Below are 23484 nucleotides of genomic sequence, written 5' to 3' on the forward strand. Positions count from 1 at the left end.
CAAGGGAACAAATGTTAGCATTAAAAATGTATTTATGGCTAGAAAGATTTTCAAGTCTAATGATATATGGCTCATATTTTGAAACCTTTTCCAACTTTTAAAACTAGATGTACCACGTGCATTAGCGATGAAAACTTTAGCTTTTCTGTGGAATTCCCTCCATTTTATAACCTCGCAATCCCAACTGGATATTTTGTTAAAATGATTGTTCAGTGTCTAGTGTGACATCTTGTGTAATTCATTTTTCATTTATTTTCTACATTATGGGAAGCTTATAGTATTGTAAGGATGTCCACTGAAGGCAAGTTGCAGAACCCAAGTGCAGTTTTATTCAAAACATAATCAAACATAAAACAAAGGCATGGCGTGGCATGAAACTCAGAACATGGACAAGACATAAAACTTACCAACAGTGATTACACAAAACAATACTTGACAAAGACAGATGGCAAACATGAATGGCTTAAATACACAAGATTAATGACTAGACAAGGGACAGTCCTGTGAACAATGAAACAATGAACCAATGACAACATGACAACACAGAACACATGGCAGGATCGCATGACTAGACTACCCTACAAAGGTAAAAGACCTTAACTCGCTAGAGTGTGGAACTGAGAAAAATGACGTTAAAGATTTTTAGTTGTCCCGCCAAATTAAAAATATTTTGGTTTGCTGTAACAGCCAAAAAAAAAAAAAAAAAAGGGGTCGGTAGGTCGGACTATATATTTTTTTTCAAGATTCAATGTAAAAAAAAAAGTACAATTTTGGTCATGGTGATTACGTAGGTATGAATTTAAACAAATTTGCATATCAGGACTTCACTGACAGTTTTCCAGAACTTAAAGAGGTGTCGAGAGAAAAAAAAAGAGAGATTTTGATAAAAAAATAAAATAATACATACATACATACATATATATATATACACACACATATATATATATATATATATATATATATATATATATATATATATAAATGTTATATTAAATAACAATTAGAAAACCTGTACAAACTGAACACCAAAGAATAATATTAACTATTGAGCGGTGGTTACGCATTCATGGCGCTGCCAATAATGCACCTAAAAGCTGTCACAAAGAACTGGGAAAAGTAATGATTATTAATATGTCAAATATATCAAGGAGACATTTAAATTGTTTATTAATAAACAAGTGTTTTCTGTGTCAAAGATGAAGTTGACGATGCTGACTCGCGATCTTCGCAGTAGTGAACGTGCCAGAGAGAAATGCACATTTCCGATTACATAAGCAGAGAGCAGTCTGTTGAAAAGTTATTGTTTTGTTTAAAAGTACACATTTCATGCTTTCTATATATTTCTCAGGTCTGTGAGGCAAGTAGCTTATACGCTGAGTTTCGGTTCATTTAAGAGACGAGCAGTTCACACGCTGGCGCCTCCGTGTCCTGATTATATTGCCTGCTATATACTTCTTATTTATTAAATCAAGGCAATTGGTTGATGAAACATTGATTAAAATTAAGATACAATTCATACAAAACGAAATTCACTTTAAGGCGAGGCACGGCAGGCAAAACATCTTTTTTGTTTCACTGGTCAATTTTGAGATTTTGGGTTATTTGTCTTCAATAACATGTATTCTTTCAGACTTGTGTAACCCAGTGAGGGTTATTATTAAGTACATTAACAACTATTTACTGATTAAATAGTATTTATAAGTTTTATGATTCAGATAGTATCATAATAGTGTCTGTGTGTTCAGTTGATATATCTATGTACTGCCCCTTTAAGAGTTACGCTAAACTTTAAAGTTTGATTGGGATGTACATGCTAAAACGTGTCTTTGCCCATGCCATGCATGTTTGTTCATTTATTGGTGATTGGTTAATTTTTGACTTATTCCCGCCTCTGTGAAGAGAAGTGAACTTCTGATTGGAGAGAGGAGGAGAGAGGGAGATTTGGCGATCGTGAGAGAAAGAGTTCCGTGAGTTGTGAGATTAAGACTAAAAAGATAGCGAATTTAACTACTGAATTAGTGTGTTAAACTTATCTTGTGTTTTGAAGACTTTTGTTTGTTTTGCTTGTGTTTTATGCTCGTTACAAGAGTTTAAAGTAAGGTTATTTTTCATCTAAGCCTGCTTCCCAGCGCAGCACAAAGCTTTGTTCATTATTGAGACTGAGAGTGAGAAACCAGATGGCTAACTGGCGTTTGACCGCAAATAGTCATCTGAGTTTAGTTCATTTCAAGGACAAGACTGATTTCTGTGACTGAATTAGAGCTAGACCAGGCCACACTCTTATCCCCGCTGACATAGTGGAGAGAACCGCGCCACCTTTCTGCCGACTGCCAGGGGGGACTACAGGACGATCAGCCGTTTCCAAAGAGGAACATCGCGGAGTTCATCTGCGTTCATCAGGAGTTCAGGTGATCTGTTGATTTATTTTGGCTCATTCGAGTGAAGAGGCCATTTGCTGTTTTCAAGGCCACAACACTCAACACTTGGGGCAATGGGGGGTCCTGGTAATTTCAAGGGGGGGTCTCATGAAAACCAACAAAAAATACAGTGGACACGGCTAATAACTGCATATTACTGCTACTAAACAACAAAAACAACACAGCATATCAATTACTTTGTTTTTAATTAATTAATCAATTGCAGTTTGCAAACAATATGCTCAAACTTTAATTGCCATAGCCACACCCATGACAGAAAACATATTTACAAAATAGTATCTATTCTCATACTCTCACCACCTTTTGATTGCCTTACTTCTGTCCAGTTTCCCCCTGGCATCTTCTCTGCTCCTCTTTTGTCCAGTCTCCTCCTGGCATCTTCTCTCCTCTCTTCAGTCTCCACAGGTGTGATTTATTGCAACATATGAGTTTATAGTACACATGAATAGGTTAGTATTTACGCTAAATACAGCATATTGTATTGCTGTATTTAGCGTAAATACCCAAAGACTATAGTACTGACATGCCCATCTGGTATCTGACATACGTTTTAATTCCACAGCTCTTTTAGTGGGCTCAAGTTCTGTTTGTTTCTCCATGAACACTTTGTGAGTTACTGAACCAGAAAAAAAGTTGTAAAGTAGCTGAACTGTGGCAAAGTAGTCAGCAACTGGTTTTACATTATGGACACAGTCAACTAAAACCAGGTTTAATCTGTGTGCATGGCAGTGGATGTACACTGCATGTGGGACTTCTCTGCGAAATTTTTCCTGAACACCGTTGTTGCAGCCAGACATTACAGATGCCCCGCCGTAACATTGTCCAACGCATGCATTTTTGCCTACAGACCCTTTCCAAAAAATTAGAATATCATGGAAAAGTTTATTTATTTCCATAATTCCATTCAAAACGTTAAACTTCCATAGATTATAGATTCAGGGCCCACAACTTAAACGATTTCAAGTATTTAGTTGTTTATTTGTACATAATTTGGGCTTCCAGCTCATAAAACCCACGAAAACAGGATTTCAAAAAATTTGAATATTACATGAAATCACACAGTAATTACACAGTGATACCATGGTCATTGAACCAGGTTTTGGTTCTTTTGGCAGTGCGGGCAGGTGCAAATCCTGCTGGAAAATGAAGGAAGCATGAAGTGCTCTGAAAATGTCCTGGTAGACGGCTGCGTTGACTCTGGATTTAATAAAGCACAGTGGACCAAAGTCCTCTTTTCTGATGAGAGAAAATTTTGCATCTCATTTGGAAACCAAGGTCCCAGAGTGTGGAGGAAGAATAGAGAGGCACACAATCCAAGATGCTTGAAGTCCAGTGTGAAGTTTCCACAGTCTGTGTTGGTTTGGGGAGCCATGTCATCGGCTGGTGTTGGTCCACTGTGCTGTCCACTCAACGCAGCCGTCTACCAGGACATTTTCAGAGCACTTCATGCTTCCTTCAGCAGACAAGCTTTATGGAGATGCTGACTTCATTTTCCAGCAGGATTTGCACCTGCCCACACTGCCAAAATAACCAAAACCTGGTTCAATGACCATGGTATCACTGTGTAATTACTGTGTGATTTCATGTAATATTCTAATTTTTTGAAATCCTGTTTTCGTGGGTTTTATGAGCTGGAAGCCCAAATTATGTACAAATAAACAACTAAATACTTGAAATCGTTTAAGTTGTGGGCCCTGAATCTATAATCTATGGACGTTTAACGTTTTGAATGGAATTATGAAAATAAATAAACTTTTCCATGATATTCTAATTTTTTGGAAAGGGTCTGTATATTGAATTTAGCCAATGCCCCTTTCACTGTCACAAGTAAAGACTCTGCATCCAAACCATCAGCTGGAACAAAATCAAGAAACTCTTCATGAATGTCATCATTGTGTATGTAGCGCAGAACAATAGATATCTGCTCTTTTTTGCTCACGTTTTCTTTCATCCACCATTAAAGTAAAGTGCTCTCCTAGTTTAACTTCGTTACTAACCTGTTCTCTCAAAATGCAGACCATTATATCAATTAACTCGTTCTGAATGTCATGATGGACATATTTTGCATTACCTGGCCCACAAAGATAATTTTTTTGGATACAGTGCTATCAAACTTCCCCAGCAGATGTAACATTTCAAGGAAATTACCTCTGTTGGTAGACTGTTCATCCTCTCGGTGGCCTCTCTGACCAATGGTTTGACAAGCTGTAAAGTGCAGTGACTCAACAACTGCTCGCATGTAGATCCCTGTTTTCTTTAACAATTTTCTTATGTTCATCGTCATGGAGGTGCGTCAAAATCCTCGATCCGTTTTTCTCTCTCTCCTTAAATTCACACCACCCTTCCATTGCCACTTTGTGAGAAGCTCTGGCGTTATGTTGTGCCAGTTTCTCTCCTCCTTTTCTCCAGTTTTTAAACCCTTCCTGGGTGAAGCACTTTTCTGAGTGACCACCAGATCCATGCACACTGTGAAAAAAATGACGACAGGCAAAACAAAAAGCCGCGTCTTTTGACACAGAATATTCAAGCCACTGGTACTGTTTGAACCACGAGTAACTAAAACCCCTGGATGCTAGCTGCCCCTGCGATCCAAAAGAATGTCGCGGGTATGATTTTAGTTGAGGCTGTCTTGGTTTCTCGGCTGGGCCATGGCTTAAATCCCCCGTTAAATCCACTCCGCCATCAGGATTCCCACCATCCGTGCCCGCTGTAGCACTCGATGAGGCGCCATTTCTTTCCATCTGCTCACCTGTCTCCTCCGCCTCGGGGGCTGCGAGCTGCTCCGGTCGCACCTCCTCATCCTCCAATTCCTCTGTGTCCTCTGTTTCTAGGATCAAGCAGGGCTCGTTCTCCACTGCAACGGGTATATTTTCACTCCTATTGCTATAATTTCCGTCTGCTCTCAATTTTTTTTGAGGTATGACAAAGCGATCCATTTTTAGCTTCAAGCTATAGCTGTAGCGTAGCAGCCCTTGCGGGCTCGCGGCAGCGCCTTGAACGCAATGACGCAAGGCGCAGCGACGTTCATGGTGCGTCGCAGTGATTCTTATGTTTATATTTTTTTATATGTCGAATAAATTATTAATTATTATTGTTCTGCGTAGTTTGAAGAGAAACATTTTTAAATCTTTATCCTGGATATATATATTTTTTAATCAGGAAGGGGGTGGGGGGTCAATTGGGGGGTCAAGGCATTTTTTGGGAGGGTCTTGAGACCCCCCAAGACCCCCCCTGGTGCCGCCGGTGGTTACAGGCCTGCAACGGGGTGGGTTGTTTTGACTGTTGTGTGTGTGTGTGGGCCCACGCTTTTATATGGACTGTTATTCTGTTATTTTTGTGTTTTATTCTGTTGGTTTTGGTTCTATATACCAACTAAGTGTGGTCTGGGGGTACTGATTTGCCCCATCTCATTCATACAGTGTCTACTGATATTTCTATGGGTAATTGAATAATATTTAAGGTGTACTGCATTAATTTCAGGGTATTAAATGTCGTTTTCTATACTGGAAAGCACTTGACGGGTATTGTTAAGAGGTATTATCAAAAATAATATCCACTTCTGACTTTTGATAATTCATTCCAGTGTTTATTAATACACTATTCATTTATTTTATTATTTTTTCCCTTTTTGTTTTAATAAATCCTATTGTTAATCTCTTTACCCAGGTGAAAAAGACGTACTGTTAAATGTATTAAAAATGCATTAAAGTATATTTGTATTGTACTAAAAACATACTCAAGTACATTGTTTATATATTTAATAGTACTTCTTTTTCACCTGGGTAAACTTACCTTTTGTGTGGATTGAGGTTTTTTCCTCTTGAATTTAATTTCCATTCAGTATCAGAATATTACTAAAAGAGTATAAATATATTTAATCTGGGTTAAAGTAGCCAACTAGGGTAATAGGAGAGACATTAATATAAAGTCGAGAGACATTGTTAGAACCTGGGTGCTCCGCCCTGTTAAGGGTAGGGGCGCTACACTTGTGCTGAAAAAAAGTCCAAAATACACATTTAGGTCTTTATTTTACAACACTTTGTCTGTTTGAGTGTGCAGATTTCGCCTAAATTCATCAAAAGTTGACGTTCTAAATCATCCCGCTGCTCCGCGATCGCTGTCTGCACCCCGTCATCACATATACCGTTGGGAAGCTCTCTCTCTCCTTTGCAATGCTGTCGGATCCAAATATGGTCATTTCCTGTCTATCAGCAACCAATCATGAAAGTAAAACAGGTGATTTAACTCGAAATGCGCAATCTCATTGGCTGATGCCAATTTCTGACAACGTGATTCGTTCAGAATCGTCACGTGACGCACTCTGACATTTCTGCGGTAGTTCAAAATGTCGAAAGATATGCGTGTAAAATTCTCTCAGAGAAGCCGAAAACAGTTGTCATTAGCTAGAAGACACAAGGGATTACCAACGAAGACAAAAGATGATGAAATGCCATCACATCACACATCACAAATGCCATGTGCATGGGTCTTCACAATTTTTTTCATGAGAGCTGCACTGATAGGACAAAGTCAGTAGGAGAGCCATACGTCGTCCTTTCAGTTTCGGTTCTCAATCGACCAAGTGTTTACATGTTCTCTCGATAAACCACCTCTTTAAATCCGATCGAAATTATTTGTAATAGAGCTGACACTTTGAGTTTGTAATGGGTTATGTTATAGCCCTACTTATTTTTAATGTTTTTAAGAAATATCTGTAGTGACTGGCTGCATGATATCGCCATATATTTTACAGCCATGCGAGCCACAAATTAAAGCTTGGCGAGCCGCATTAGGCTCGCGAGCCGCGCAATGAGTAACACTGACATAGCGCGTTGATGCGTTACGAACAAGCTGTAACATTTTGAACACATCTAAAAGTAAGTCAAAAAGACACATTACATTTCAAAGCACTTAAAACCCACGAGCCAAATCCTGAAAACAGTCCCCTCAGTCAGCTGATGGTGAAGCTAACCAACCAGGCTCCCTTCAGCACTGGTTCAAAACAACTCAACAGAACAAAACTAATTATGAATCAATATTTAGAACATTGGAGAAAGCAAACAAAGTAGACTAAATTGTTATTTGACAGAGTATCTGCACACTGTCAGAGAAGAAGAGATTGATCCTGACTAAATACTGTTACTGTTAATACAGTGACCACCACCTGGGTCAGACAGAGATGCACTTCCTCCTCCACTAGGAAAAAGTATCTTCCCTAAGTGATTTACACCTTGGACAAATAGCCAAAAGAATAAAACTTCCCAAAGTTATCACCAGAAAAGAAGCTGGAAGTTCTCCTAGGAGAGGGTACAGCAGCTCCACTGACAGCTAAATATGTATCTGCCTGAGGGACTGTGATATACCAGTATTTAGTTTTTCCATTCCACCTGTGTGATGGACTGTTGATGTGTTGTTTTGGATGTTATGATCAGTGATGGATGAAGCAATAATGAGTTTTGGATGTTAAACAGTGTGATACATGGATTTTACTTGAACCTAAAGCATATTTTGTCTGTAATTCATGGCTTTCAATAGAAATTAGTGGAATTTTGCCATAAAAATCTTTAAAGGCCGTTTTCTCAAAATGAGTTTTTACTTACACTCCTAGTGACGATTTCCACTTCTGTAGCACCTACATATACCAAACTTTACAGTCTTATTCCTAACTATATTGTGAAAGTTTGTCCAGAGGGATTTGTTGATATATCATTCTTGGCCTGATTTATATGACATTTTATGCCTAAAAATAGGGCGGAAATCAATTTTTTTAAGGTTATTTGCAGTATTTTCTGATTTACAGGGTAACAAAAGTGGATATTCATAATCCCCTCTGGTAATGTCTTTTCATTGAATATATCAACAAAATGCAAAAATAAAATGAATATATTATATTCTGTGGAGAGCCAACCCTTCTTCATCCGGTCGGTATATTACTTTTGGTTTGCGCAGTGTAATTCATAGAATTACTAAAACATATTTTACCACCTAAAAGTTAAAGATTTTTTGTGTCACGTCCGGACTGTAACGCAAGTGTATTTCCCTCATATTAAATATAAAACGCATGTGTATAGTGATATTTTTATATATATACAATATATACAATATATTAGTATTAAACGCATTTTCTGATCATTTATATTTCAAGTTTTGACTGCAAATGTCACGTCCATAATGCTGGAACTGCCCAATAGTAATGTAAAGATGTGGTAGCATTGGATCTGGACGGGAAGGATAACTCTGGGAGTTGGAAGGGGTGTGTCGCGATTCTGCCTTCTCACACCGCGACACAGGTTCGTGGCCCTGAGTGTCGCGATTTTGATTTAAAAGAAAGAGCGTAGCCTACGTTTGTATGTAGGCCTATGGGCAATTTATATTCACAATACTTACTAAAATATAATTAATATCATTTTATTGCATTTGTATTAGTTGTTTGAAGAGTAAAAAAAAAAAAAAATCGGTTGGTCTTAACGCAAGTTTACGACCGGCAAGTCAGTCGGAATAAATGGGGGAAAAAAAATAATTAATTGGGTCGGTCCTAAATTGACAGGGGCTGCGTTCGAAACCGCATACTCAATGAGTAGGTACTTAATTTCATTAAGTACTTACTTAACGAGCGCTAAATGAGTAGGTACTTAATAGCCAAATCTCGTTGAGTATGAATGCGTCCGGACATCATCCGCCATGTTGACGTTATCATGTGACCTATGACGTTATCACAAGCAACAATTTAAAAGGTATGAGCAACAGGTGCACCGCAGATGTCGGTGCACCTGTTGCTCATAACTTTTAAATTGTTGCATCAGTACAACCTAACCAGAACGGTTTTCATCAGCGTCTGAAATGGTTGGCATGTCTGCAATAGTTAGACGAATGTGTGCTCAAAGGAGACGTCGGGCAGCTGCTCGGAGATCTCGCCTTTGGAGAAGACTGATGATTTTATACTCCAACAAAGCAAGTATTACTACTTAAATTAAGATTACACCAGAATGAATTGTATTACTAGCCCACCCCAACACTTATGCACAATAATAATAATGACAAATGCTGACCAACACTTAATTATATAACATTTTCTTAATGAAAATTCTATATTTTGGTCAGACAAGCAAAACTGTTGTACAAGTATAAAAATTTGTCTATAGCTATACATGAATACACATTAGACAAATGCAGCTTCATGAATTCATGAAATTAATTTTATTTACTGACAATATGAAACATTAATAAAAATAAGTAAATATATGAATAAAATAAATCATCACAATAAATAAATGCCACATGACACATCACTTTCATTCAAGCTTTTTGTTCTAACAAACTATCATGTATTTACAGGCGGTGAACCCCACATCATACTGCCATCTCAACAGAGCTGTTCCCATTCTGCGGCTCTATTTTGATGAAGCGGCTGACCACCGTGCCCACCTTCGCCTGTCTCTTCCGTCCATCATGTCCCTGATTGCTGCAGTGAGACTGGGATCTGACCATGGATGGGAACGGGAGATCGAGGTCCTTGTGTTCCTGCACTGGCTGGCCCATGCTGCATCTTACAGGGTGGTGTCGCAGACCTTCGACATCCCCAAGACCTCTGTGCACGATATTGTGCACAGAGTGAGCAAGGCCATCATGGGAATCTTGAGGAGGGTGATTTGCTTTCCGACCGGAGATGACCTGGAGGCAGTGGGAGCAGGATTTGCACAGCTGGCTGGGTCACCAGCTTTCAGCAGAGCAGTTGGTGCAATAGACGGCTGTCATATCCGTATCAAACCTCCAGCAAATAACTCCCACTGTTACTTCAACAGGAAGCTGTTTCACTCCATCCAACTCCAGGCCATCACTGATCACCGGAGGAAATTCCTTGATGTCTTTGTGGGATATCCTGGGTCTGTGCACGATGCCAGGGTGCTGAGGAACAGCGCTGTGTATGCTGAAGGCCTTTATCCACCTGCAGGCAAGTGCATCCTCGGGGATGGAGGCTATCCTTGCCTGAGTGCCCCCATCTGTCTCATCACCCCGTACAGAGAGCCGGTGCAGAACCCTGTGCAGGCTCGCTTCAACAGCAAGCACTCCCGTGCCCGCAACATCGTGGAGAGAGCTTTTGGGATGCTGAAGACACGCTGGCGCTGCATTTTCTTCAAGGCCTTGGAGGTGAACCCTGCCTTCGTGCCTGAGGTTGTTGCGTGCTGCGCTGTGCTTCACAATCTCGCTCTAGTCAATGGGGACATCGTTGAGCCAGAGGATGAGGAAGACCTTGATGACGACCTCCCTGATCCCCACAACCTTGAAGCAAGAGTGGGAGAACATGTGCGGGACAATCTGGCTGCTGCGGTGTCTGCTCCAAACATCCCTGTGCCTGCTCTCCATGAGCACGACTACCTTTAAAATATTTAAGAAGATTAAAATGTTAAAATGATTAAAACAATTCATGTTGTCAGCATTCCGTTTCTTGGCAAATGTCATTTTGTAGGTTTACAATTACATGCAAATATTTGTTAGAGCTTTACTACCTTTGTGGTGTAGTGGGCTAAACCCACTGAACTGGTTAGCAGACGATCGCTGGTCGATCAGCAAGGCTCTTTACTCCAGGCTGGCCCAGGGTCAGTGTCCCTGTAATAAATGCATTTAGTCACTTTGGATAAAAACATTTGGCAAATGCATAAATGTGACTGATTTTTGTAAAGCTTTTTTTGAAATGGTATCGGGCATAAACGCTCAAAGCTGATTATTTCATCAAGGTATTACTATAATACAAAATGCATACATATATTTACTATTTCTATTTGGTGGGTGAAAGGGTTAATTCACCTCAACATATAAATACAGCCATTATTTACTTGCTTTCATGCTGTAAGATCCCTCTTTTTTGTTTAAATAAAAATTTGTCAAGTTTGTTCTGCTGGTTTCATACAATATCAGTCAATGGAGCCCAACTTTCAGAAGCTTTCTGGCATTATTGGATGATGCTTTTGAAGCTTCTGAAAGTCCATTGACTGGTACTGTATGAAACCAACAGTACAAACCTGACCAAAATCACCTTTTGTGTTCAGGAAAACAAAACAAAAAAACAGAGGGATCAAACAACATGAAGGTGAGTAAATAATGACTCAATTATTTGCTTGGGTTCACTAACCCTGGCCTTTAGTGACTATTTTACTGTGTGTAGTTAATGCAAAACTTAAGGTAGTTTGTGTAAACAGTCTCAAGTTCAGCTTAGGTCATGGAGGGCTTTTGTCCTGCAGAGTTTCTCCTACCCTAATTATACACACCTGAATCAATTTAAACCAATTAATAACTGACTAGTTGAAAATTACAGACAGGTGTGTTGGACTAAACCCTCCATTACCTGCCTTGAGTATCCCTGCATGAGCTCTGTATGCATTTAGAAGTCACATAATACACTCCAATAGAACTGTTGTTTTAAAGTGTGTGTTATTTTATTTTTTTACATTACACCACACATTCACTAATTATTCATCACTTCAAAACTATTTAATTTATGAATTTTATCACAATCTTAAAGTGTCATTAAATTTCTATAAGTCTATAATGTACTGTGAATGCCTAATATATATATATATATATATATATATATGTGTGTGTGTGTGTGTGTGTGTGTGTAATTTAATTCTATTTTATTGAGAACTGTTTATTCTTTACATTAACCCAAATCATAAGATGTTTTTGTCATACAATTTATTTTTTGGCAAGAATTTCAAGCACAGAAAGGAATCTTTCATCCCTTTCTTTTGTTTCTTTTTCTCTCTTTTCCTCTTTCTCGCTTGCCTCCCGGTGCCATCTCTCTTCTCTTTCTCTTACTTCTCTTTCTTGTCTTTCGTCTCTCTCTCGTCTCTCCCGTTCTCTTCTCTCCTCCTTCTCCTCCATTTCTCTCCACAGTCTCTCCTCCCTCTCAGCTGCTTTCCGCTCTCTCTCCTCTTCTCGCTCCTCCATCTCCCGCATAAGGTCCTCTAAGTTTTTAGGCCTTTTTCTGGCTCTTGCTGGCTCTGGCCTCACTGAGGATGAAGAGGCCACAGCAACATCCGGCCCACATGAGGCAACGAGGGCAGGAGGAGTGATGGAGGGTCTGCCCCCAATTGCCTCATCCATGGCAACGTACCACTTCCAGGATGCTGCTGTGGTCTCTCCATCCTCAGTGCCCCTTCCTGTCTGCGGACATTTCAGATCCTGCAAAAATGCACAAGCATAATACAAAAGCAGTCATTTTAACATCACAATATTTAATCATTTCATTTCTGTATTAGAAGTAACAAAATGATCTTACTTTGTATTTTTGTTTAAGGTTTTCCCATTTTTTTTTCACAAATGCCGCCGTCACCCTGCCTTGCAGGTCCTGCTCCACCACAAAAGATCTGCAGCAAATGCAGAGAAATCAAGGATCAAAAAAGTGCTGTAATATCTCTGTTTGAAAATAAAATTATTGAAATATACTACAAATAAACAATTAAATAGATGTTTAATTACTTCTGTATACTCACTCAAAGCCTTTGATGGCAGCATTCCGCTTTCCGGTGAAGAGGGCTTCATGAGCCACTCTCCACCGGATAAGCAGATGTGTGTGTTCATCTGTCCCTGTAACATCCAGACAAGATTCACGTTACCTCTATATTTATGAGCTCAACACTACATTACATGTTGAAGTTGTTGCTGATAAGTAGCTTTTTATCCATTTATCCATCATAAATATTCCACAATTTTTCAACAGTAGCCTACTAATGGACAAATGAAATAGATTACTTATGTTTAGTTATTTTATGTCAATTTATTAAACATTCTTCTAATGAAAACAGTGTTGACAACAGTGAATTATCCTAAACAATAGCACACATACATCACTCAGATGTCTATTTCATATCTATCAGACGTAGTAATCTGCAATTCTTATAGAAGATTTTCTTGCCAGATATTAAATAGACATTTAGTAATTGTATTTAAGATGTATACGGTTTAAAATGTATGCAAATCCACTTTGGAGACGTATGTGTCCTTACTGGAGCTCCTCTGTTAGCTATAACTTACATAATAAAATGTGTTTTACAGCAAAATCACAAAAGTACCATAGCCTACTAAGTTATATAGCGTCTTTACACCTTCAACAATTCAACAGTTTACTGTACAGTAGTTCAAAACATGCGATGTGGTTTGTAATAGCCTACTTACATTTGAAAACACTCTCGTCCATCCTTTCTGTCATGTTCGAGTATGACGTATACTTCTTCTTCTTCTTCTTCTTCTTCTTCTTCTTCTTCTTTTTTATGACGTATCCTCTCGCGTGGCCTCCTGGGATAGAAAAGTATCCATCGGTTGAGCACTCAAAAATCTGGCCGGAAGCAGTAAGCCATCCGGGAACTTCTCGCCTACTCTTTTGTAAATACTGATGTTTCGAACGTACTGCTTCCTTCACGTACTGTTTTCGCCTACTATATAGTAGGAAAGTAGGCATATTCGAACGCACTTAAGTCCGAATCTCGCGATAATTAGTACGTCACCCAGGTAATCCTTGCCTACTCTTTTGGATTCGTACATACTTTTTTGCTCGCCTACTCTTTTTCCCATACTAAATAGTAGGGAAGTATGCGGTTTCGAACGCAGCCAGGGTGTCACGGTTTTGTTTTTAGGTGTGTTCGACATCGGCTGCGGCTGGATGCAACCGATCGGCGAGAGTAGCCGCGTGCAGGCGGGGAGGAGCTGCAAACGGAGACGTGAAGTCGGACACTTTCTGGTTCCCGTAGTGGCCGCTCACGTGGTGTTTGCATACTTTACCACAGCTGAAGTGAAATAAATGCAATATTTGCCAAATAATACACAGATGTTTCAGAGACATTTTCATTCAATACTTTTATGTACTTCTTCACACAGCATCTGTTTGAACAAGAATAAAGTTCAACATAAGCTACTATCAATGAAGAGGAGTCTACGTTTTTTAAGCAGTTTTAATTTGATAAACATGACACAATATAACATGAGAACGACACGAAAAGAGTTTTCACTGTTATAATAAACTGATTTGAGAGCTTTAGAGGAACTAAAGGTGTTGGAATAAACACGAAACACATGTGATCGTTGTCATGCGGTGAATTCGGCCAATCGTGGAACAGCTGTGTCGTCATCAGCCCTCGTGCAGCCGCTCTTGAGAAGCTGCGCTGGCTGAGTTCTCCGGCTACTCTCGAATTGCTCGCGCGGTACTTTGATGGCATACCTCACAGTCACGTGGCGTCGGCGCTGTATCAAGTCGGACAAAATTTCTAACCGGCATGCACTGCTTCAAGTCAGCCGCCGATCGGTCTGCGCAGAGCTGCATGAAGTCGAACAAGCCTTTTGGGTTTGTTCATGTCATGTGATTCCATGTCTGTCATGTGATTCTCTGTTTGTCATGTGAACCTGCCATGTGTCTTGTCATTGGTTAATTGTCTGATCATTGTTCACAGGTGGCCCTTGTCTTGTCATTAGTCTTTGTATTTAAGCCCTCATGTTTGCCATGTGTCTTTGTCAAGTATTGTTAGCTGTAACCACTGTTTGTGAGTTTCTCTTGAGATGTTCATGTCTTGTTTTTGAGTTTTCATGCCACACCATGTTTTTGTTTCATGTTTGGTTTTGTTTATACTAAACTGCACTTGGGTTCTCTTTACAACTTGCTTCCAGTGGATCCCTTTTTTACACAGGGTCGTTCGGGTTACGACAAACAAGAATATTTTTAAGGATGGCCTGATGGTATTCAACATGCAGTGGCAGTGAAGTGGCTTATTCTTAATGGTAACAAGTACATCAGAGAAAAGTCTCTGATAATCATCAGTGCAAATGGGAAAGTGCCTGTCTTTGGACTTATAAAGAACATTTATGTTGTAAACTGTTCACTGTATTGTTTTGAGTATCAGCTTTATGAGACTCTGGATTTGAATAGAGATCTACTAGCGTATGAAGTTTCTGTACCAATCTAGCCCGGTCAACAGAGTTTATAGATGCTGAAAAAGCTAATTGATCATACATCTTATTATCTAATCAGTTTCAAAAACAGTGTATGTTTTGACGAAATATAACCTTGATGATGTTATTGCTCTTAAAACTGGGTAATTAAACATACTGGATGATGTTTGGAAGGAGTGTGGTGACTTGACGCTGATTCTTATGATTTTTTACTGGGTTGTAAATGTGTTGATGTTGACATAAAACCAGTATTTGTAATAAATAATGTTAATTAACAAGTCCTGAGTGTGATTGAGCATTTTTTACTGGGCAACCTTAAAACAAGTTCTTAAAGCTAAAAAGTCTTAAAAGACACATGGCTGGCCTCAAACGATGTCTCTGACATTAATTTAGCTTGATTTGCAGGTAAAATAACTAACTTTAAGATTTACTAACCAACAGGGGTGGCTGGCCAATAGAGGGTGCTAGGGCAATTATTATTAGCCACCTTATTATAGGTGGTTAATATTATTATTATTATTTTTATTTATATAGCGCCTTTTCAACACCCAAAGACTTACAAAGATATGTAAAGACAGTGGTTCTCAAACTGGGGTACGTGAGGTGACAGATGGGGGTACGGGAACAAAATGCTGAATTTTGCCGTTCATTTAATTCTACCTCACCTTAAAATAAGATTTAAACTGAGCATGCATTTCTCTCAGGTAAAATGCTGTAAATACATGACACACTGTAAAAAGTAATAAGTTGACTTTACTTAGAAAAGCTGTGGAAACTGATTGCCTCAAAATTTTCAAGTGAATTAGGTCATAATGTTTGATTTGATACTACTCTCTATTACTTTGTAGAGTTAACTTGCACATTTGTACAGATTACCATAAAACTTGAGTAGAGGTAACTCAATTTCAAAAGTTTAGGCAACTTACAGATTTAAGTAAGGTGAACTTAAACAAAACAGTTATTTGAACATGTCTGCTTGTTCATTTTACTAGAGGAATATGTGGAAACTGATTGCCTTAAATTTCTCAAGCAAGTTCTACTCAAAATTCTAAGTTAAGAATACAAAGACAGACAGCAGATTTGGCACAACACTAGAATGTTTATTTGCTCCATAAAACAATATTAATTTGAGACATTACTTAAGGCATGCCAATCAACATGGCCCACTACAACATTTTAGAAGAAAAAAAAAGCACATACTGCACTCAGGAAAACAAAAAGACAATAAAAAGATCAATGTTTTTAACATCTTTATAAAGTGGTCAAAAGGAGAGCTTACAAGTCTGTAAGTTTAGTACAGGACACATTTCCTACTACAGTTCTCTTTAAAATTTTGGCCAATGGACAAAATCACTCTCTGTATGAAGTCGAATGTGCTCTTCAGTGTTGCAGGATAAGTTTAGAGCATAAATTAGTCCAAAGAGCAAACAAATTGCTTGTGGAATATTTTCATGTTCATCCACAACCACTGTACCTTCCAAAATGACTGCTGTTGTTGTGGCATCAAGATGCAGGGAGTAGGGTATGGTTGCAGAGCCCTTTGGAATCACTGTAAGAATGCCTTTTTCAGTGTGGGAAATATCTTCATTGTTATCACAGTCCTAAAAATGGGAATAGCATATAACAAAAATGAGGTCAAATCAAGCCACAAAACTTATTTTAAAGGGATAGTTCACCCAAAAAGAATTATATCATCATTTACTCACCCTCATGTTGTTCCAAACCTGTATGAGTTTCTTTCTTCTGCTGTACATTCAGCAGAAAGAAAGAAACTCATACAGGTTTGGAACAACATGAGGGTGAGTAAATGATGACAATTTTAATTTTTGGGTGAACGATCCCTTTAAGAGCACATATTCTAATTAAAGCATGAAACTAAATTAATAACACTGTATTATGTCTAAGTAAAAGTAAGTAAGTAAAATGTATTTATAAAGCGCTTTTCACAGATAAAATCACAAAGTGCATTAAAATCACTAAATGTAAAGGCCCTTTCAAACAGGACACAGCAGTGGATGCAGGGAGGAATACATGCATCAAACCACTGCATGAAAAGACAAATAAAACTGAAGCCCAGCTATACAAATTAAAAATAACACACAAAAAAAATTGTCTTTCTTACAACTGTTTTTCATTAATTTCTTTATGTAATATAAAATGTATCTTGTGTCTTTTTTCCTCTAATTTCTTAATTATTTTCTCTATCCCTTACTTTGTTTCTGTGTCTGACTGTTTTATCTTGCCTTCATTACTCTTCTTGCCAGATGTCAAAACTGTTTGAAGAACAGTTTGCCTTTTAAATAAGAATAACATCAGAGAAGAAAATACTTACAAAATTTATCTTGTAAAAATCAGAAGGGTCCTCTCCTTGATGTTGGATTTCTGCAAAATTATAAAATGTATATTAAATAACGCTCATGACACTAACACAACAAAGAGCAAACAAAAACAGCAAAGGTAACAGTTGTTTTGCTATCGGAAAATAATTGTAATATGTCGAGGAGCTTACTTTATTTTCAATGTGCTGCAATATCTTCTTAAGTCTGGAGCCAATGTCTCCACCTTTAGCCCAGAAGATATCGATGAAACGTAGAGTGAATCGGTCCAGTTCTTGAAAGAATTCAGTTTGACGTTTTTTGCCAAATACAAGACTAAACTCTGCCAGGATCCAAAAAAACAAAAACAAAAAAAGTAGGACAAACTGACATTAAGCACTTTTCACTGAAATGTCAGAGTATAAATTAAACATCAAAAGTGGTTAATGATCAACTTGCTTTGAAAATGTTGAAGATTAAATTATATAGGAAAACAATAAAGACAGGAATATTTACTCACCTGACTCTGAGTGAAGAGGGCTGGCCACCTTTCCACTATTCTTCACAGCAAAGCTCCTCAAAACTGCAAAGTGGGCAGTAAAATATCAAAAGGATGTTATCACATGAACTGGATTGGCTACCATGTACCTTATGTTAATGATTTTTTATTAAGTACATTCTTAGTGCATTTAATTATTTTAATGAACACAGACAAACTTTGTAGACATATGGAATCGGAGTACTTCTAGAGTAACGTTAGCTTCCATGTTTTAATCTAAAGTGTTTCAACAGCTGAGACCTCTTTTCACAGGAAAACAAGCAGAACTTGCACGTTCAGTGCATCAATTAAGTCTCCAAAATAAGCATACACAAAAGAAAAAGACAAAAATAATAAGGTAATAATTACTTGTTAGTGACGCTTTCTTAACTGTTGATCATTTCCATGTGAACGAACGACACGTGAGCATCGAACGTTCTAGAAAGAATGTTCGTAAAGTAGGCCGCGCAGGTTTTTACATAATGATAAACCCCGAACTTACAACCGAGTAAAATAGCTTACAAACTTTAAGTTACATAAAAAGTGTTCAGTAAAAATCGATTTTTGCAACCTAGCTAGTAAGTTAAGCCACTGGTCTCTCAGCTGGTCTCATTATTTCGACATAAAACTACTTAAGTAACAGTTAACTTATGCCTTTTCCACTTACGTGAGAATCTAATTACATTTATTTACGTTTTTATAAGCAATACAATGACATTGAGGTTTATAAATAGCTTACCTAATTTTGCTGTTGCATCCCGAACACGAGCGAGCTGAAGTTCTTCTTCGTTGATTGTCGTCTTCAAGTTCAAACAATAACCAAACCTTCCCATTGCGCATGCGCGAGACGAAAATGCATTTAAGAAATTAAAAGTTTGGTTTTATGCTGAAATCATGGCTTAAACTTAACCAATAAAGGGCAGTAAATATATCTGTTAATAAAAATATAATTGTGATAAATAATAATATATATTGTGACACAGCAGCAGCAAATGGGCTTGCCAATAAGCTTTAATCTTAGTAGTTTCCAAGTTATTTAGTGCAAAGGAAAAAACACGCGCACGTGTGTGTGTGTGTATAAACTTAACAACCGTTTCTAATTGTAGGGTATTTACTAAAATGTTTATTCATTTCATTATTATTAGGATTATTATTATTATTAGCAAATTCTGTGCTTAAGAAGTTTGCAATAGTGTGAACATGCCTTTAGTACAATACACTTAACAATCTTAAGTACAATGTACTAGATTTGTTTAGTATCCACCTAAAAGTTCAGAGTACAAAGTCTAATCAAGTTAAATCAACAAATTTTCCAAAGTTAGTTAAATTCACTAGTTGTTCTTAAGTAGATTCAGCAATTACTTTTTACAGTGCATCCGCTCAAATTACCTCATCTTTTGCAGTCAAAACTTTCTGCATTTAAGCAGCGTGTAGGCTATATGATAGGTCTCGTGCAGATTGCTGCCTTGGCAAATCACTCTATCATTCTCGACAATGTACGTTACCTTTGTAAAAGTAGGGGTTTAGCACTTACTAGCATGAAGAACAAATATAGACACAGACTGCATGGAGATCGATATAATTCAAACTAGGGCTGGGACGGTTACCTCATTACCGCAATACCGCGGTCACGTGACGCCTACCGCGGGTCTGAGCTCGTCACCGTCATCACCGCAAAAATAAAATAAAAAATAAAATAAAAATAAACACTGGCCTTCACATGTGTTCACGTTGTGTCTAATGACATGGATTCATTGATTCTAATGACATGGATTGTGTCTAATAACATTGTGTCTTACATGGATTCAAGGTTTTCTAAACAAAACTTATCATCAAAAGATGGACCAAATCCGACCTTTCGCAAGTTCGCAAGTTGTTCCATGACACATAATAACATTCCATCTATTGACTATAACCCCTTATTTACACTCTGTGGCGCGTTACGGCTGCGACGCGGCTACCGGAGCTGATCGCGCCCACTCTAGTAAATGCTTGTGTTTACAACAGCCATGACGCGGCGCGTTTCAGAAGCGTCTCTCTGCGCCGCTTCGCTAAAGATAGGCGCCTAGTCTATTTTCGACGGACGCCGCTTCCAAGCCGCACCGTAAATAAAAAAAAAAGTAAAAGCAGGACCTCAGCTTTTAATTGCACATTCTTATTTAACACAATTCTCTCACGTGAAGACCGCATTTGTCAACGGACAAAGTCGCGGAAAGTGCACACTCACAGCACCAGAGAGTAATCTTGACGGCACTTGCAAGAAAATGGATAAGTAGGCTACATAATCAAATTCACAAATATTACACCATTTAAACATTATTAAAAATACATAGGCTACTGAGTTACTAAAACAATATTTGTCAAAGAATACACTTGTATGTTCACAGTTTGAACGTTCTTGTTTCCATTTGTTTAATTTCAAGATCTGAGGTGAATTATCCATTGTTGCTTTTACAGCTACAAAGCTGGAGCACTAAACGATATTCAAAGTCACATTGCATGCTTTTAACATTAAATAAAGCTCATAAACACTACCTGAGATTATCATTGCCACTTGTTGTTCCAGCCGCAACGTCGCAGAAAAAAAAAACTGGGGGGTGGGTCGGAGTTGAGGTTTAAAGCGGTTTACCGCAATAATCCATACCGTCCCAGCCCTAATTCAAACTCTCTTCGATACAAAGACATACCCTGTGTGAGTTCCTGTGTTTAATGTTGATCACATTATATGAAGATACACACGATTGCAAATGTGACATTGATTTTATACAACAGTTCAACAAACGAAATATTAATATTAAGTGATGTTCATTTTCAACACAGTTGTCAGTATTTTTACAACAAAATAATAGCTCCACCGAAAGCCACAGCAGAACTGCAGCACACAGCAGTGTTTGTGAATGAATCTGCGGCTTTGAACGAATCATTAGAGTCAATGATTCAATGATTAATTCATAAATACAGCCACTTGCTTCGTTACTGAATGAATGACTCGATGACTCACCACCTACTGGCAGTTTTAATTTAATATTTAAAAGCATCACTTTGTTTTTACCATCATTGCATATTTCTCTATTGAACAATTTTTCATTTAAAGCATTATTTATTTTTTAAAGGTATTTGTAAGGTAAAAATGCACTGGAAAAATTGATTTAAGGGGGCAAATATTGCCCCTTACTGAAAAAGGTGTGACTGAAGAGTGGGGGTACACAGAAGGATGTTAAAAGCCTCATAGGGTACAACTCTAAAAAGTTTGAGAACCACTGGGACTGGGTTAAGGAATAGAACAAAATAAACATCAACATCAAAGCACAATACACATACCAAGGGCAGAAAGTAGGCCTAATATTCAGAGGTCACTTACAAAGTTAGGTTAAAGATACAAACAAAGAGGGATTCAAACAAATAGCATATCAATAACAGTGTAGAATTTACTGACTGTGAGCTGAAGAGTAATATTCAGATAAAAAAAATTTTTTTGAAGGAGAGAAGGGTGGATGTTTGACGGATGTCTTGAGGCATTCTACAACCTCGGAGCCACTACGCTAAAAGACTCCCATGGTTACCAGACTATTGAAACCGGCTGAATATGACACAGCCTCACCTAAGATATTTTTCACCAGCCGCCACTACTAACCAAGTAAGAAAAAAAAAGATTAATAATCTTAAAACCATCTGAATAATCTTACACAATCTGATTTTACATAGTATTTTATTCTTAAAACAAGATCGATACGATTAGATCAGGAGTTTTTGCAGTGTTGTTAGAAGGTATGTGAGTATTTTACATGTTTGTTTTAAGTGTAGAATATGTATGTGTAATAACGTGAAATGGTTTTAATTGCAGGTTTCAAAGCCTCTTTTGGGTTTAGCGGCCATTGTTTTTCCCACTGAAATTCGAGATTAGTCTGTGTTTACATTTCGTTAATTGGATAATCATGTCATACTTTTTTGTGTTTTTTATGGTATTCATTTGGTGAAATGTGTTTCATGTATGGTTTGAATAATGTGGATTTTTATTTGGTTTGTATTTTTGTGTGTTTCCTCCCATGTGGTATGTTCTCCAGTTTATAATTCAAGTTTGATTTGTTTTATTTTGAGTGTCATATTCATCATTGTTTTATAATGTCTTATATAATGTCATTTAAACCATAATCCAAGTCAGCACAATTAATCTGAACACTATAGATTCATTATTATTTTTTTCTATATAATTGGATTTATTTAATAATTCAATCCTGATTTGTTTAAAGCATGGTTCATTGTTTTGTTTACCCTCTGTTTAATGTTTTTTTTTCTTAAGTTTGGAGTTTAGTTGAATTATTGTGGTATGTCTTTGGTCTTTCTTTGTGGTTTTGTTTTGTTTTATTTCTTTAGTTTTGTCACATTTTTTTAAACTAAATTGCTGCCAACCAGGTTATTATTTCAACAAAAATATCTGTGGAGAAGGATTGTATCTGTCATTTTAATAAAGTCAACCTTTTGTACTCTGGCTTCTAGTTCATTTATTATTATCATTTTTAGGGTCCCCTATCCCAGAAAATAGGCGTGGCGTAGTCAATTTGGTCGACATTTCTAACAGCCATATACTTGAGGTCACATTTGTAACAAGGACACTGTAAAATAAAATGTTACCGCACACTCTTGTTGGAGTTCAAATTCAGCCCCAACTTCTTCATGTGGGAAAGCACAACATCTCAATGCCGTGCTGGCAATTTCTTCAATTGAGCCAGTATCAGCCAATCGTCTCTGAGTTCACACTTATAATTAGTAGTAGAGTAAAGGTTATGCATATTTGAGCTCTGAATTTGGCTCAAACCCAGAGTACTCCCCCAATACCAGGTTGAGATAGGAGTAGTTAGAATTGGGGAGATGGGGTGGCAAAGGGATTCTAGAAAATGGTCATGAAACAAAGGTAAGTCTGCTGTATATCTCATCTCACTAATTTAGTCAATTAACTGAATGTGCTCCTTCCGTGTTAATTAGGTTAATTATCTGAATGTGCTCCTCCCAAACTTTGTTAATAAAACATAATATGGTACATAGATGGCCTGGAGTCACAAGGCAGCCATGGCAGCATCCATGCACTTGTTGAATGTGCATGGGGTTAAAGATAGGCTGAAAGGAAGAACTCAATATTGGTATGCTTTGCCCCTGAAAGCATACCTGAGAAACTTCTTGTGTTCTGGTAGAAACTCGATGTGAAAGTAGGCATCCTTTAGATCTATCGTTACAAACCAGTCTCAAGCTGGATTTG

At 37.8% G+C, this 23484-nt stretch overlaps 2 long non-coding RNA genes across 2 annotated transcripts; both read right to left on the reverse strand.

Annotated features, from left to right (window-relative positions):
- Window positions 1-10468: 10468 nt before the first annotated feature.
- LOC311078478 lies at window positions 10469-12358 on the reverse strand. Its single transcript, XR_014605181.1, has 3 exons — window positions 12255-12358; window positions 10946-11045; window positions 10469-10814 (listed from the first exon to the last, which is right to left on the reverse strand). It is a non-coding gene; the product is annotated as an uncharacterized lncRNA (long non-coding RNA).
- Window positions 12359-17899: 5541 nt separating this feature from the next.
- LOC311077427 lies at window positions 17900-19063 on the reverse strand. Its single transcript, XR_014604886.1, has 3 exons — window positions 18970-19063; window positions 18213-18275; window positions 17900-18035 (listed from the first exon to the last, which is right to left on the reverse strand). It is a non-coding gene; the product is annotated as an uncharacterized lncRNA (long non-coding RNA).
- Between the last annotated feature and the right edge of the window lie 4421 nt (window positions 19064-23484).

Source organism: Abramis brama (genome assembly GCF_963993115.1).
Source record: "Abramis brama genome assembly, chromosome: 2".
NCBI lineage: Eukaryota > Metazoa > Chordata > Actinopteri > Cypriniformes > Leuciscidae > Abramis > Abramis brama.